The 18968-nt window shown below is 37.0% G+C and overlaps 1 pseudogene; it reads right to left on the reverse strand.

The window, feature by feature from the left end:
- Window positions 1-9386: 9386 nt before the first annotated feature.
- Window positions 9387-16389, reverse strand: LOC131328210 (cyclic nucleotide-gated ion channel 1-like; annotated as a pseudogene).
- Window positions 16390-18968: the final 2579 nt, after the last annotated feature.

The raw sequence follows: 18968 nt of genomic DNA on the forward strand, positions 1-18968 counted from the left end.
GCTTGTAGACGATAGTAATACACACTGCCAGATGAAAAACATCAAGAATCTGAAAAAATATAAAAAAACAAATTAAAAAAAAAAAAGTGAAAGAACGCAGAAAAACTCTTGGAGAAAATAAATAGTATCATGCCTTAAATATCTCAACTGGGCATTAGTCGACAGACATCATCCATCAGTCCGACCATAAAAAGTTACATTTTGAATGCGCCCAAAGCGGACACCACTTTAAAATTTAAATAGTGCCGAAGATCTATGTTCCTACACTTTCAGCTCAACAAAACACCATTCCATGAATAACATGCCATCGATGCATAAGCCATTTAATTTCGTATTTTAACCCACGTTGACTCGGAGATTGGCCATCTGAGAAGAAAAGTCAAAGTAAATAAATGGAAGGAAAAACCTCCGACCAAGATACACCACCTCATGGAAGAGAAAAGTGAAAACAACTTCAACAATATTGAAGAAATAAATCATATTTACATATTAAATATGTGCATGAACAAAAAGCATAAGAATGACATTCTACCCCGCATTAAAGTACAGGGAGATCAATGCAATTTACCCATCATAGCTGGATCAATTGCTAATAAACGAGTACGAAACGCCACATCAAAAAATTATGAAATTGAACTTAAAAAAAAAAAAAAAAAACGATCCAGCATAGTAAGTTAGTTCCTTCCCTATCCGCTTCTATTCCTCTCCTCAGAGGTTAGGCGTCAAAGGCCATAACGGGAAGGGAGCTTCTTAGGCATACTCAGAGTCTCTTGCATTATGGGCCTCACGAGGAATCCCTCTCTGACTGGCGGTGGCAATCGATCCTCTTTCCTGCGCATTTCATCCCATCCCTCCTGGGGCGGTCACAAGAAGCACAGGAGCGGAAAAGCTCTAAAGAGCTGCCACCAACTAAAGTACTCCCTCCGTCCCATAATGTTTGTCCGGTTTGTGAAACGAGGATCTAAAAATAATACAATTTTTGCAAGAAAAACTTCAACTTTTTTTAACAATTCATTAGATATCGATGAGTTCTTTAAATTTATGAAAAAAAATTGAATTTTTTCTTGAAAGAAATGCATTATTTTTTAGTCTTTATTTTGTGAACTGGACAAATATTTTGAGACGGAGGAAGTAGCAGTTTTCCAAGGTGAAGCTTACCGTCAAAAGCTTGCACTCTCTCTTTTCACATAGATAGTGGACATTGGGATTGTTACTTTCTACTCCCTCCGTCCCAATTTAGTTGTCACTTTTGGAGATTCGCGCTTTATAAGGGAACATAATTATTAGTAGTTTAAAGCCTTGGCATCATTGACTCATACGTCCAGCAAGGTAAAATCCGAGTCCAACATGAGCTCGCATGTTTGATTTTTACAGTTAGCAAAAACTTCTAAGGCTATTGAAAGTTTGTCCATTTCAAAATTAATCAAAGTGCACATAAGTTGACTTGAATATCCAATTATCATAAAAATAAAAAATAAAAAATAAAAAATGCTAAGTCGAAGCACAGACAATACACACTGCACACCAATACACCCCCGCTCCATAGGAAAATGAAAGATATATACCTCCACAATCAAAATATTTTTGGTTGTATAAAGCCTATGCGAGGATCTATATATATATTTTTCATTGATCCGTTGAGGCTCATAAACAATCTCGAGCTCCAATCAAGCTAAGACCTGCTCGGCTTGAGCTCGACTTGTTAAGTTTTCATTGAGCTTGAGCACGGTAAAACTCAGCTCGGATCGGCTCGTTTGCTGCCTAATTGTTGGATATTCTGGTAAGTAATTCTCTTTGCGCGCCCCCCCTGACACCACCCCCCCTGCCCGACCCCACCTCCCAGACCAAAATACCCCGGGCAATTCACCCAACGCACGGCATTTTCTTTTCCTTTTTTATTTACTTAATAACTTTTATATCTTTTTTCATTTTTATTTATTTAATATTATTTAAGTGTTCCAATTTTCAATCCGATTGAATCGATGCAAAGATCTTGTTTTTTTTATCATTTTGTCTTCAGTGATCATAATGAATTTTTGGCTCGAAGGCCTTTCAACAAGTACCCTAAGACTTATTATTTAGTTTCAGGTCTCTTTTAGGGTGCTCATTGAAAGGCTTTAGAGCCAAAAATTCATTACGACCATTTAGGATGAAATGATAAGAAAAATAAGATCTACGCACCGGTTCAAACGAATTAAAAATCAGAACACTTATTTTTTTACTCTTTATATGTATTTTTAAATTATTTAATATTATACCCGCCAATAATTCAACCCACGGCATTTTCTTATTTTATTTCTTATTTATTTACTTAATAACTTTTATATCTTTTTTCATTTTTATTTATTTAATATTATTTAAGTGTTTCAATTTTCAATCTGGTTGAATCGGTGCAAAGATCTTATTTTTTTTATCATTTTATCTTCAATAGTCATAATGAATTTTTAGCTCTAAGACCGTTCAACAAGTATCCTAAGGTTCCTTATTTAGTTACAGGTCTCTCTTAAGGTGCTCATTGAAATGCCTTAGAGTAAAAAATTTATTACGACCATTTAGGATGAAATGATAAGAAAAATAAGATTTTCGCACTGGTTCAAATGAATTAAAAATCGGAACACTTATTTTTTTACTCTTTATATGTATTTTCAAATTATTTAATATTATATACGTGAATAAATTTTTTTATGTTATTGAAATTTTACTCTTATTAAAATTTTATAATTTTTTTATGTTATTGAATTCATTAATTTTATTTTTATTTATATCTTTTATCTATTTTATTTCTAACCACTTGTTCAGATTTCTTTTTATCTTCAACTATAACCACTCATTTAAATTTTCTTTTTATCTTCAATTACAACCACACATTTAGTAAAACAAAAAACTAGTAAAAGTAAAACAAAAAAAATAGTAAAAGTTAAAAGTTAAAAAAAAAAACAAAAACAGTAATTAAAGTCTTTGAAAAGAAAAAAAACTAGTAAAAGTTAAAAAAAACTAAACCGGTAATTAAAGTATTTTAAAAGTATTAAAAAATTAGTAAAAGTTAAAAAAAAACAGTAATTATTTACTTTTAAAAAACAAAAAAAAAACTAATCAAAGTAAAAAGAAAAAAATTCGAAAAAGGAGGGGAGGAGGGGCAAAGGGGGGAAAGGTGGTGGGGCCGGGGGGAGGGGGTGTGTCAGGGGGGGTGCGAGAAGAGGCTCTCTTCTGGTAACCAGCTCTCCGTACGTACAGCTTTGCCAGAAAAGAAAGAAATTTAAAGGGGGCGGGGTGGGGTAAGGTGGGAAGAGAGACTATAAAAACAGATTGATACACAAAAAGAAATTGGTAGAGCCTCTCCAATGACATTACCATTGGAGATGCTCGTAGACGATAGTAATACACACTGCCAGATGAAAAACATCAAGAATTTGAAAAAATATAAAAAAACAAATTAAAAAAAAAAGTGAAAGAACGCAGAAAAACTCTTGGAGAAAATAAATAGTATCATGCCTTAAATATCTCAATTGGGCATTAGTCGACAGACATCATCCATCAGTCCGACCATAAAAAGTTACATTTTGAATGTGCCCAAAGCGGACACCACTTTAAAATTTAAATAGTGCCGAAGATTTAAATAGTGCCGAAGATCTATGTTTCCATGAAGAACATGCCATCGATGCATAAGCCATTTAATTTCGTATTTTAGCCCACGTTGACTTGGAGATTGGCCATCTGAGAAGAAAAGTCAAAGTAAATAAATGGAAGAAAAAACCTCCGACCAAGATACACCACCTCATGGAAGAGAAAAGTGAAAACAACTTCAACAATATTGAAGAAATAAATCATATTTATCGAATGAAACAGCTTAAATCCCCCACTTACACATCATACTCAAGCTACATAATTAGAAATTTAAAAATGGGAAACTTTACAAGGGCTGATGGGGAATATATTTACATATTAAATATGTGCATGAACAAAAAGCATAAGAATGACATTCTACCCCGCATTAAAGTACAGGGAGATCAATGCAATTTACCCTTCATAGCAAATACGAAGATAAAACAAACGAAAGAAGAAAACAAATCGGTTTGGCAAAAAAAAAACACATGAATTCATATCCATTTTAAAGATGCACAAAATATATGTAGATAAAACAAATAATGCAAGCAAAATATTTACCTATTTACTTTATCAAGGCTAGTCTCATCAACGAACAATTTCATATTCAAATGAGCTCTAGAGATTTCCCAACATTTTTCCATATTACATCAAAGAACTGATACCCACAATAGGGAAAGATCAAACCAACAACAGGAGAATAGTGAAGTGGCGTAATTGGAGGGAAATAAATTAAAAATACTTAAAGAAAAAATACAAGGTTCATACTGGATAAGCAAAACAGTTATTGGCGATTCAAGGGACAGAGCGGCCACTAAAGCACTTCATGGGGTCCACAATCATCTAACTTGACAACTTATTACCACACCAGGCACCTCATATAGGAAGCATTTAGTGCCCAACCATTCAAAGGAAGCGATCATAGGAAAATCATCATTTTCTTTTGATTGAAATATGACAGTAGTGTGACCATGCAATACCTAAAGCGTAATTGAAATCTATGCTACGAGGACATGGACAAAATCCCCTGAAAGTGATCAACAGCCTAAAAATTTCACTTCAATTGTTATTTTGTTTAGAAAGTCATGCTACATTAGCCTGACCCGATTTTCCTCTTGATAACCACAGTGGCTAAGTTGAATGGGGTGACCAGAGGGGTCACTCTTGATGCCCAAGATCACAATGAGGTGGAGGATGAGGAACTAAACACCCTAGGGAGCTAAGAGGGAGGCAACTCTTAAATGATTTACCATCTGCTAGATAAACATTAACCTACAATAATAGAGAGGCAATATTTTTAGCTCGTTGAAAAACATTAAGCAATATCGTACGGTATCCAATACTTCTATAACAAGAATAACAACCTCAATGTCATCACGTATAGCATTTGATTCAGTAGATGACCTAAGGATATTAGCAGATGTTAAAATTGTACTGGTGTACGTCCCATTAACATCCTCACATCCTATAATAGTCCCAGAACCCATGAACATCGTCTCCCCACCTGGACCTGGATGAGGACATATATATAAATATTGTGTGTGTAAAAGATCACATGAGAGCACGTGTATGAAAACTGGTACTGCACTATTATCGATTAGCAGAGTTCACAAAGTAAGCAAAGTCCGGACGACATATAATATCAGTACATCAGCATAGGAGAAGGACAACGTATAGAACAATCAAGCAAATCATAATTCTAATGTGGTATATTGATATACACCTACCTGGATGATATGGTCTAAGGCTGACAACGGCAGCAGACGCTTCCACAATAGCTCCTTTGAATTCAATAAGTAAGGCTGTTTTTTGTGCCAAACCCACCAAAGAACGGTTTATAAGTGAAGGAGGTTCTAAACCGGGTTAATTACATTTTTTTTTTTTTGACATTGGGGTTAATTACATTTGACCACCCTAAACTACTACTCCTACTAACACCTGGAGATCTGCCTTGATTTCCACCATTGTTGCTGAAATTGCACCCGGCCCTAAGCTAAAGCTTGTGTTGCAGTCGTTTTAGGCCTCAAAAAAAAATTGAATTTCAGAGGGCCCTCCTACTTTTAACCCCTTATAGTAATCTAACAAAAGGTCCTCATCTTTTTGTTTTTACCGCCCATCACCTCCACTTGCTGCATAGAAACTTGATATGCACTGCTCTTCAAGGCCCAGGCCGCCGCCACACAGCTTATCAAGCCGCAAGAAGGTTTGCCTGTGACACACTAAACACTTCTTTGACATACTGGAAGCAGTAGTTCTCCAACTGCTTGAATCAATCTGATTATCCACACTCCTCCCATGTATTTTCCTGCAGGTACTTTTGAGTTCTGCAAAACGAGCTAAGGCATTAAGAATATTAAACAATGCATCATTTCTAGTACACCATATATAGGTCCACAAGACAAAAATGGAATCCCAAATTACATCCTTGTTTGGGGCCTTCTTCGGCCAACCATTCTTTGAAAGGAACTGGAGTCCGTCTCAAAATCAAATCCCAGATATGATGCACACCAAAGCCTTCTAGAGAAAAAGCATTGGAAAAACATATGCTCAATAGTTTCTGGCTCTTCTCTACACATTGGACATTGCGGAGGAACTTCAATCTTCCTTCTCAAAAGAGCATTCCGTAGTTGCCAAGATAAGGTGATCGAACTACCTTCCACACAAACAAAATTAATTTAGTTGGAAGTCCCCAAATCTTTCCCCCACAAGTCATACCTCAGCTTCTCTGCCTTCATAACCCGTTCACGCTTCACAGAAAAGCCAAGCAAATAAGCCGACTTAACCGAAAAAAAGTCCATCCTTAGTACAGTCCCATATCTGCTCGTCCTCAATCTCCTGTATTGGAATATGAGGGGTCAAAATCATTTGGGTCACTTCTGGTGGGAAGAGAACTGACACCAAAAGGAAGCCTCCACTGCTTCACCCGAAGATCAATTAAATCCATCACCCTGAAGTCATTGAAACTACGCTCCAAATTTCTTCCCCCATAAGGATTAGAGACATTAGGAATCCACTCATCTTTGAATACATCCATTCCCTAACCTCCACTTCAAGCCCTTCTTAAGCAACACTTTCCCCCACAGTATACTCCTCCATCCCCAAGAAGAGTTAGAACCTGCCGTGAAGCCCAAAACCTGATAGCGACTACAATACTTTCCCATAAGCACTTGGGACAGCAGAGAAGTTGGATTTTAAAAATCCTCCATGCAACTTTAGCAAGGAGAGCCTGATTGAGACAAAGCCAAATCCCTCAATCCCAAACCCCCTTTATGCTTAGGTAAACAACAACTACCCTTAAAAATACACCAACTACTTTAGTTTTAGATAACCAAAACACTCTTGTCCCCAAGCTTCAATGGAAACTTTTCTTTCCTTTACAACTTGATTCTTTCATTAAGTTCAAAAATTATACATACACCCACTAGTTGATTTAGCTTTCGATAACCAAAGCACTCTTGTACCCAAACTTAAATGTAAAACCCATTAAGAACTATTGGTGGATATTTTGAATCATTTTGAAAGTGTATGGTAGTATATACACAAGCTTAATAAATAATTTTTTGCAATTAAAAGAAAGATATACTTTATTGCGCGCGAGTGGTTAAATTTTTGTTACTGTACAAATGATGATTTCAAGTAGAAAATATCGTAGCTGGATATCGACACATTGCATGCGCGGCTCTAACTTTTGCCAATCTGATCAATTTATCGTTGGATTTGATTCATTCATTTGATTTGGCTACGTATTTTGTTAACTTGTGTGCAATAGATTTCCCCCAGTTGTATTAGAAACACACGGTAGATTGTAATCTTTATTGATATTAATGAATTTCTAATGTGTTCTTAAAAAAACGTAGAAAATATTGTTTAGGTAATTACAACTCTCTCTCTCTCTCTCGTAAAGTGCAAATGTGCAATCATTAGACATGAAGCAAAAAGAGCCTCATTATTTTTACAAGTTGTTATTATCTTGTTATAGTATTTTTGGGAATGTATATTGAAGGCCCTCTTTGAAAATTTGTCCTAGGCTCCTAAAATTTCAGGGCCGGTGCTGCAAATAGCAACCCTTTGCACTATTCATTTGACATGGTTAAGAAAAATGGGACGAAAATGTTGTAACTTCATTTTTGTTCTTGTGCATCACATGTCAATCCCTTCTATTTTTTGTTCTCTTTGTACGTAGCATATTCTCAATAAAGTTTTGTTTTTTTAAATTCCACAAACTTCTTTATCTCACATCAAAAAGGCAAAATGAAAAAAAGAAACAAAACAGAAAAGTAAGAAATAGTAACATATACGCACCAATTTAGGAAGATTTAATTAATTTACAAGAGGATATGCTCTCAGTAAATTTTTTTTTTTATCACCCTTAGAAATATTATTCGGAGTCCAAATCTATGCTATAGGGCTAGAAATAAAATCTCCCTAAATTCAACCGATGTAAATTGTAATGTACCCAATATTCCGTAAATTATGGTTGGACGCGCGGCGAACACTATACCCTACTAGGCTACTACCCAAGGTTCTAACCATAGTACCAGCTTTGAATATCGGGTACCATTTTGGATTTATCACTATTAGGATTATTTTACCATATAAAAAAATTAATAGTATACTATAAACTTTTATTAAAAATAAAAATAAAATTTTGGCATTTGTCTGATACCGACAGGTATTGTCCGATACTTAAAAGAAAACAAATAAATTTAAGAGTAGTATGGTAGAGTCCGGTATTGACCGCTACTGACCGGTATCTCCGATATTTGAGCCGGAACGAAATTAGGTACCGGATTTGAACAATACCGATACGTAACGACCGGTACAGTACGTGATTCATAACCTTGCTACTACCTCATTGTCTTCCCTATGTACATTAATTCTAGGGTTTAGATGAATAGATGTGGGCCATGTGGCGATTGGTGAATAGTTGCAAATTAATGTAGCAAGTGTTGAACATTGGTGAACAGTTAAAAAAAATCTATACCCATATAAAGCTAAGAGGTTCACCCATATAGAAGAGCCCTAAGAAACTATCCATTGTTCCTTACCAACATGGGGTTGGTTGTTTCTTTCTTTCTTTTCAGACCAAAGGATGTCAAGGATTAATTGTTAGGGGTTACAATGGGAGTCGAGTCTTTCATGAGGACTTGAACTCAAGACCTCTCACTTAGGAGGGAGAGTAAGGAAACAACCACACTAGGTGGTGTTCCTTATGGGGTTGGTTCAAGTGGTAGAAAAATTGACTTGGTTGGACAAAGCCACAGTTCAAGTTCCCATAGCCTCATGTTTGGGCTAAACTTACTCCTGGCGCCACTTGCGTGCGGTGAAAACTAAGCTTCGACTCCAACATAGGTACAGAGAGATCCCTTGCAGACGCAAGTGTGGTGTGACGAGACAATACTCCCTGACCGAAGTGATGGATATCATACGTGCTCCTCCATTTTATGTACAACAATAAAATCCATTGTTTCTTCTTGAGAATTTATTCCCCCTGCATCTGTTCTATTGTTGAAAGACTTTAAAATTTCAAAGGTATATATTCAGGTCTAATTTTGTTCAGGCAAACGCAATTAGCCAGCAGTCTTAACAATTGGGCTTCATTGTATCTTGATGACCATATCGTTGACACACACCACATCACCCTTTGTACCCAGACCATCATGAAAATCCATTTTCTGCAAAACCGCCCTCAAATAACCCCAATCAACCCTATCGTATGCCTTTCACCATATCAGTTTAAAAGCATCCATGCCAACCTTCCCTTACCACTTCTTTCACCATATCTAGTTTGGGGGGAGAGCTTCGACCTATGAGAGGGCTTGGACAGTGGTTGAGATTGGAAGGTTGGTCGAGGAATGTGGATCCAGAGCCCAAGTAAGAGGCTCTTCTCCCATCCTCCGCAGAAGTCACCAACCTTTATTTTGATCAGCACAGAAGTATCTTTGCTGATTAAAAAAAAAAAATCTTTGAGATAGTCTGAGACGAAGAAACCAATCCTTTCACAGTCAATCAGCTACCCGACCCCCACCCACACCCACGAAGAGCATCCCATCAACTGGGTCGCCATCTTGCACGATTAATTGTTCGCAGATGGTCGCAACATTGCATCCATTAGTTGTTTGTCCATCTTTACAAACATTGGCAACTTGAGAATATTCCAGAATAATGGAAGAGATTCAATCCATGAGCTAGTGATAACTAAAATGCAGAAAGCATCAACAAAACCATTAGAGAGAGAGAGAGAGAGAGAGAGAGAGAGAGAGAGAGAGAGAGAGAGAGAGAGAGCTCATAACCAAAAATATCAAGTAAGAAATAGGCAAAGAGAACTCACTCTCATGAGCAGGAGTGCCAAACAGAGATGGCGCTTTATATCTCCGAAGATTGCAGATCAGATAATGTTCATCAACGCCTCTAGTTTCCTGTCACTTGTACAGTTTGTACTGCCTAATCAGCTCCCTCAGATTCTCAGGGAGCAAACTATGCGCCATCCACTGTTCTGCATCTCGACTTTTGACTATCACCTCCTCCAATCTTATTGTCGTGGACTGCAGATATATCTGTTTGGCAGAAAATGAACTAATTGTATTCAATCCTGAATACAGCCATAGTAGCATTTAGGCCGTGAAACTATGCCTGCAACAGCTTTTTTAACTAGCACTCACTTGATCCCAAATGTACATCAATTCCCCTGCGGACAGTTACATGATTGCTGTTATTTGGTCTACGAAAAGATGAGATGGCTCCATCCATATAACAAAGAACAGAATCAGAAAGGGAGTAGTATTCAGTTCTGTTGATACTGTAAACAAAATGCACCTAATCTACGTAGCCATTGCCTTCTAGGCAGCATTCTGATACAGTATGGTGGATAGAATATTATTTTGTTTGTGACCAGGACAATGTTGAGGAGCCAATCTAATAATCAATTGGCTTTGATAAATGATGCCAAAACAAAAGCACTTCTTCAGCATTAGAAGAATAGGTGATTAGGTGTTCAGAGAATCATAGTGACACAAACTTTTGGGTCTCCATTGTGGGTCCCACGACCACAAGGTTGCAATGTTAACCAGGTTTGTGCTGTTAACGGTTTGTGCTGTTAACTTGATGCGCTTTTCCAAAAAAAAAAGTGGGATGCCAGAGAATCTCGTGTTCACATCATCACATGCAACAACATGTGAGTGCTCAAAACCAACCTGCTTATTTCCAAAGAGAAACAAAAATAACACCACGCTGGATATGGAAATGAAAACTGCAAAGCAAATTTCCCATACAAAGGTACTTGTTCCGAGGTTCTAACCAAGAGAGCTGCAAAAATGAACAAGTAAAAATTGGATCACAAACTAATGTCTAGAAATAGCAACCAGTATAATTCAAATATCCAATGTAGCAAATTGAAAATTATGCTCTTATCAACTTAAATATAAGACATCTTGTCAAAAAGGGTAATACCAAGGAGCATAAAATTGGTGCTCGATGATAAGAAAAGCAGAATCACGCCGATCAAAAAACAAGAAGCAGAATCACAGGCCCAAACTAACAAGGCATCAACTTAAAGCAATAACCAGATGTATACGTAAATCCAGAACGCACATACACGTGAATGCAGAAATATCAGCAACACTCGTATATGTCAAAATATGGTAACTGCTCTGAGAAGCCAACAAGAAGATCAAAACCCCAGAAGACATGGACAAACCAGGAGAGCAAGATTCTCAATTTACCCAAAATAGTTTGAGCAACACTTTGTTGCCTATAATCTCGAGGGGTCGGAAAGGTAAAGAGGGTTGGGGTTTCAGTCTTGATAGACAACCTCCTACTAAATGTGACGCAACTACCACAATTTTCAACTTGTCTCTTTTGCTATTGATCAAACCATGTAAAACAGTGCAATCAGGCCAGTGGTACCACTGCAGGCATAACCAAAAACAGTAAAAGAGTTTCTGTTGAAAATCTGTTGATTCATCAATGCCAGACTGAAGTGCGTATATGAAATTTCCAAAAACAAAAAGTTTAGCATTTTGTGTTTGTATGGGGCAGGATTTATTCAGACAACTTCCAATTCCTTCCCCTTTTTAGGATACGCCAAATAATCAACACTTTCATTTTCATTTCCACATGCCTTTCTCCAACAAGCAGTTTGTCTTTCAACAGAAAACATGTACCAAAAGGCTCCAAGTACCTAAAAGGCATCAAATCACTATTATGATCAGAGAGAGACTGGAAAGAAGAGAGAGAATAAAAGTAAATATCGTAGTAGACAATTAATTTTTTAATTGCTAATGTCTACGTGAAAGACAGTAGTATAACTTAGGATGTGCAGGATATATGCAGACGAAAGTCAATTATACAAATAATTTCTTTCAGAACCTAGGTAACACTAAACAAAATAAAATGGCTATACGTTTCAGTTGTCATTTTAACCCCAAAAAAATGGTAAAAAAAGCTTCAGACTGAACTTACGTAACGAGCAAGCATGTAAAGAAAGAGATTAAATGCAGCTTCAGATTATGCAGTTTCAGTAAGTATGCCAGAGGTTCTTGTGACTTCCTTGTACTGTGGATAAACCAGAAGAACCCTTGGTACATATTAGAAGAGAACAACAAACTTCAACTAGTTCTTTGTATTCAAGGATCTTGACCCTCCCATTCCTGGAATAATAACAAAAATAACCACCTGGGAAACATTGGATATACATAAATATCAAGTAATGTAAATTAAAGTATTTTACATTAAGCTTCCAACTTGAAATGTTGGAAACAACATAATTTCTCAGATTAGTAAAATCAATATTCCCCTAAAACTCAAATAGGAAATCATACACATGCAATAGGGTGTCACCACTTCCCCAAACTGAACACTCCAGTCTCCAGTGATAATAAAGCAAAAGGCCAATCATAATTGATATAGGACAACTTAGAGACACTAAGAGTTTCTACTTTGGAATCATGGGGGTATTGGAGTGAATATGTGCGCAAAGAAGAAGAAAGGAAAGAAAGATGACGAGAGAGAGATGGGTGCATCACCCTCGCAAGGGTTAGGCGATTTTCAGCAAGGACCGCAGCCCCAAACACAGAAGACCTCAGCCTTTTTAATTCAATTTCATTCAACTCTACTTTGAAAAGAAAGATTACATCCATATTTATAGGCTAAGCAAATGGCCTTTCCAACTACCTAATTAATGATCCTAGATAAATGCATATTTTGAATAATGTGGTCAGAGAGCATAATATATATTAAATGTATACTCTAGAAGACTTATTTGACTCTCTAGTGACCTCTATAACTACCATGGACACTTATACTTTGACCAAAAAGGCTTCTTCTTGTTCGTGCGACTCATAGCCTTTGTTTTAGGCTTTCAAAGCCTATCAAACTTGTTCAACCATTCAATAACTGCTGCATCAATAATACTGTATTATTCTTTGCCTGGCTCTATTGGTAAAGAAATTTGGCCAGGTCCAGAGCAGGTACAAACTGTTAATACATCAAGTAGTGGCAAGTTGCTCCGATCCCAACCACTACTAACATCACGTAGTGCAATTGACCTTTGTAGAGCAATATAAAGTTATAAACACAATTTGGCTGCAGGAAAACCCGTGGCAGTGGAAGAACTGCAAGAATGTCAATTAAGAAGTAGGATCTCTTTGTTCTTGCCCAAGCATCTTCGACCAAAACACCCCTTCCAAATACTAGAGAAGAGGGAGACATAAATCCAGTTTGGAATAGAAAGATAATAAGAATTACAAAATAGATATCATAATGCAGCGCAAAATGATAGATGTGACCTCCAACTTTTTGTCCAGAGAACATCAGATCCAGGGAAAGAGCAAGCACACGTGACAGATCTAAAGCATAGCGGACGTCCAGAAACAAATTGGACATTTGGAGGCCAAACGGACGTCCCGGGCTCCCGGCCTGAGCCAGACTGATAGAATTAAGACCTATAATCATTAATAAGTTTAATAAAACATTTGAATCTCTAAACCAACCTTGCAAGCAAATGCATTGAAGCTTTGAGAAGGGATACAGAATTATCTCTAACATGATAGCCACACTAACCACCAAGTGTTTGCTTAGATTCACTTAGTTGTTAGATGACTTTGTTGGGTTTTGAATTAGACCACCTCAAATTCGATTAGACTAAGTTTGTTTTCGGTCCATTTAGCAAGCAAATGACCAACACGCGCACATAAATGGATGCAAATAAATTACTTCTCGCCACAGTATTGAGTTTATAGTTTATACAAATAGCACTATAGGAGGCTTTTACATATATAAAAAGAAACCATTATGTGGATCTCCTTGCCAGGGTTGTAAACAAGCTAAACTGAGTTGGTGGGTTGTTCAAGCTCGTCTCGAAAAATTAGCTTAACCAAACAAATGTGTTAGATCTTTGTACGATTACAATTTCAATTGATTCTGAATGAGCTTTAATCAAGTTAACCATGAAGCGAGCTTGAGTAGCTTGATTGCTTATACAATCATAAAGTGCATATCAGGTTACTAATTCAAGTTTGAACTGAGCTTATATAGCTAGAATAAAAAAACATTTTCAAGCCTGGTTTGTTCGTGAAAAAGGACTAAAAATAAGTTTTAGATTATATACTAGTATTCTGATAAGGCCAATTTCATTGATGTCTGATGATACGGCATGTCGCATCACTTCTACAGGCTAGACAATAGACATGAAGCCTATATTTGCATGCTCTTTGCAATTTGTACAAGACGAAAATTTTACAACAATACAATACAAAACTCCAAACCAATGTCACATTAACATCATTCAATAATTAGGCAACAAGAAAAAAAAAAAACAAGTGAAAGTGTTTACATACACAAGGAAAATGGACTTAATCTATAAGTACAGGCACACATACCGGCATGCAGCAACTAAAGAACTGCAGCCCCAATTGAGTCTACTGAATTTGCACGAGTCCAACCAAAGGCACCAATTATAGCAGCAGTTTTCAACCTGAGACCAATCCAACTTTCACCGGGTCTGAATTCACTGGCTTCTAGAATACTCTTATTAAGAGGCATCCCCTCACATCATCACCCTGGGCCTGGACCCTCCACGAAAGGTCTTTATCCCTCTGAGGCTTCTTCTGTTGGTTATGAGATGCATTTGCAGGCTTTTTCTTAACAGGTACATTCCAGGAACCCTGTCTCACTAGCAACATCAAATGAATTTAGATCACTGAATACATGCTCAACATCAGGTCCACTTTCATCTTCACTGTCTTGAGAGTCTTCACCATCAGATTAATCCAATTCATGCATCTCAGATGAAATACATGCAATCTCTGAGCCAGCTTCATCATTTCAAGCACCAGGGGAATTTCAAAATGGTGCAGTTTCCCCTCAATGCAAAACCTTTGAGCACCAGAGCAAGAAATTGCACACCAAGATAAACCAAAAGAATCCTTAATTTTCGAGCAAGGTATGGAGTATCTATCTAATGAAACTACCCTTGCCCAAACCCAAAAGGACTCAAATACAACTCCAACAGTTTTGTCTTGATTCGGGAATCACCAAAACGGTTACAACTCCCCCTGCCCAAGACAAAACCCCAAAACTCGACAACTCCCCATTACAAGAAAACGATTACACCAAATCCCCATAATACAAGATACAATTACAGCTAGAGCAAGAACCCTAAAAAATTGATGCTAGATGGCAATGAAGCTCCGAACCTTTTCAATCCTGCAAAAGGTTAGTCCAACAGCATCCAAAGCATAATCCAAATTCCAACAACAGTCTGGCAATAATATCAAGATAGACATGGTACGCTCGAAACCATATGCCAACTACCAACTAATGAATCATGATATAGAAGCAACATGGTATGGTGCAAAACATAACTACCATAGATAAAACATAAAGATCCATGCAAAAGCCCCACGTCTTGCCAACAAAATATCCAACATAACACATAAACATAAATTGTCTTACCTACGACAAACAAAAGACACCTACTAATTACTACGCTCTCCCCCTTTGTTTTTGTCATGGGACGCCGAAGGGGGAAAGGAGACACTAAACAACCACCAGAGAGAGAGAGAACCGCTACAGGCTCCATCATCATCTCCCCCTTTTTGTCACCTTCCTTTTCTTTTTAGGATGTATTGCGTCCGAGGGGGGTAAGGTTGGGAAAACTTTTGCACGAATTTCATTTAGCTTCCGCACGTGGATACCGTAGTCGATGTCACCCAAACCAAAAGTAGACATCGCGATGACCCTTCCCTTTCCATCAAATACAGGCCCACCAGATGAGCCCGGACGAGTGTGTAAATTATTAAACTGAACATGGCGCAAGTCAGCATCGTAACTTCGAGCAATGTTAGTGTTTTTCATTTTTATGTCTCCATTGACCACACAAGGGAACGACACTTGTCCCATTAAGAAGCTAAATTCAAAACCAAGCGGGTTTGAGATGGAAAAAGCTTTCATTCCTATGGTTATGTCGTCGATGCTTCCAAACTTGCAATAATCGAATTCTCGGTCCACTTCCGTGAGTTTCAGCACGGCTACATCTGAACCTGGTTCATCATGCCCTTCTTCTACAGCTTCCCTAAACACATCTGGTTCTTCCGCACGGGCAATGAATATTCTTATTTTCTCGATACTCGCAGGACGCACATTATGAAGACAGGTCATGATATGACCGTCCTTAGTGATTATGAACCCGGAACCAATAGCTGAACCATCGAGCCTCTCAAATTTCTTACCGTGCAGTACATGATTTGCCTGATCAACAATATGTACCGCAACTGCAACCCTCCTCATTTTCTCGTAGAAACGTCGACTCTGTTGTTGCGCGAGGGGACTATTTTTTTCAGCCTCGAGAAATTCATCCTCGAACGTGATTTGCAAATTTGAGGTGATTCCTCAGGGCGAGAAAAACACGTTCAGCAGCAGAAGAAATAACTCAAAATCGAAGGTCGTGAATACCGTTCCGTATCGGCCGGTATGTACCGGCTTAGAGAGACAACGGTACTCCAACTATACAATACCGTCCCGGCCTCAATACCGGTCGGCACCGGCGATTCCGGACAATACCGGGCGAGATGGTGGTACCAGAAATTTCAGGCGGTATTTTGCTAAACTGGTCCAGATGACAACCAGGGAGAGCGCCTTATACTCCTAAGTCCTACCTGTTTGCCATGACTGTGAGAGCCGGAGAAAGGTGAACGCAGCACTGGAATTGGAAGTCGGGGCAGCAGCAGCAATTGGAAGGAGGAAGAAGGGTTATAAACGTGTGAAGCCCTAAAACCAAAAGTACTTAATTACCCCTTACTTTTGAAATGGGCCTTCTTCAAAAAAAGGCAAAAGTGGTTAATTGAGAAAGGTTTTTTCTTCTTTTTTTTTTCTTTTTTTCTATTGTATTTTTGTGTGCCACTGTGCCCAAAATTATTTACGGAAATAAAATTTTAATTCTCAAATTTTGATAATTATGGGAGTGTTCATCCTCTCTTTTTTTTTTTTTGGATTTACTAGATGAGAGTTATATAATGACTGTTATGAAAAAAATTTATTTTATGATGAATTGGATGTCATGAGAAAAATAATGAATTTATAACTATTTATTGGTAATTGCGCTAAATTCGAAACAATACCGGTACCGTACCGTACCAGTAAGAAAACAGTTACTCTTGCCGGTACGGTATTCAGAACCTTGTTCAAAACTGTAAAACAACCCATTACGCAACGCTAACTCGCGAGGGAAGAAAGAAGTGCGACCAAGGGAGGCGGCACCATGAGTGCAAGTGAACCCTAGACTCGAAAAATGTACTAAATTTTAGTATTTTTTTTACATACAATTTGACTTTTTTCATATATTTTTTATATTGGTAGAATTGAATTGTTCATGAATATTTAAAGTTAAAAAATAATATCACTTAAATTTGTGAATATACAGATAATAAAACTCAACAAAATAAAATAATTAAGCATAACACATTTTTAATCATAAAAAAATATTCATTTAATATAAAGCTTTTGTATAAATGTGTGTGTATACATATATATATATATATATATATATATATATATATATATATATAATTTAGTCACACCTAAACTTAAAATTTTGGAGCCGTTGTTGCAAATTAGGCATTTGATCCATCTCGGAACGGATTAATTGGGAGAAAAAAAATCACCAGAATCCAATTTTCGATTGCCGAGCTTGAACTTCCTCCCATTTAAAATTTCAAACCCAAAAACAATCTAAATTGATTCATGAATTCAATTCAGCCAGCCAATTTTGAGAAAGAGCATTGAAATTAGAATAGACGCGCAAGGGCTTCGTGACTTTGTGTTATTCAGGGAAAATAGAAATACTCGGATGGGGCTGGATATATGCGGACTCGGCACATTAACTCATCAGATCATCCAGATTTTCAGATCGGATTTGATTTGGTTCAGATCATCTAGATTTTCTTTGCTTTTTTTTCTTAGGTTCCGTTTGAATAGAGTGAATGTGATAGAAATGCAATAAAGAGAAAATAATCACATTTTTATGGTGTTTGATTAGCATGAAAATACAAGAAAATGGATTTTCTTGTACAACTTATTAAAGCATGGGTACATAGCTTCTACTTTCTTGCTGAAAATACGAAAAAAAAAATATTTTCTTATGAAAGTTGTCACACTTTATGAAACTTCTCATTATGTCCATAATTTTTCCTTTTCTGTAATGATTCATAATGTATGTTAAGGGTAAGTTAGTAAATCCATTTTTTTCTTGCAAGATTCTTACAAATCTTTTCATTTTAGCCAAACACATGTAAGAAATTAAAATTTCTCTTCACTTTCTTTTACTTTACTTTTATTTTTCAGCACAATTTTCTTTCTAATCAAACAAACCCTTAAAGAAACCAAAATAGCGTTGCATTAAAAAAGCTAGGTAACAGATTAAAAAGTCAGTGGGATTGTAGTCCGTTTTTTTCTTTTTGGACAAAATTGAGAAAATTATATTAATAATTGCTCAACGGTACTTACATAACGGAGTTCATTAAAAAAATTTGGACAAAGCTAAATTAATCATCTAACTATTGTAAACGAGAAAACACAAGGCAGTCGATATCTTTCACCCCGACCCAGACGTAGCCTGATGCAAACAACAGCACTCGCAATCTGCTGTATATTCATACCTATAAGGCTAGAATCAGCAGTCTCAAAAAAGATAAAGTGCTAGCCAAAGATAAAAGACAACAAATACCCAGACAATCAGATAGACTCCAGCCAAATATGAACACACTAATGAACTTTCAAAACTACATATCTAACAGGCCATACGAGTTGTCCTAAGGGAGAAGGTGGGCTAGGTTTCAGGAGGATCAAAGATTGGTATACGGCTGCCATGC

Source organism: Rhododendron vialii, chromosome 1a (genome assembly GCF_030253575.1).
Source record: "Rhododendron vialii isolate Sample 1 chromosome 1a, ASM3025357v1".
NCBI lineage: Eukaryota > Viridiplantae > Streptophyta > Magnoliopsida > Ericales > Ericaceae > Rhododendron > Rhododendron vialii.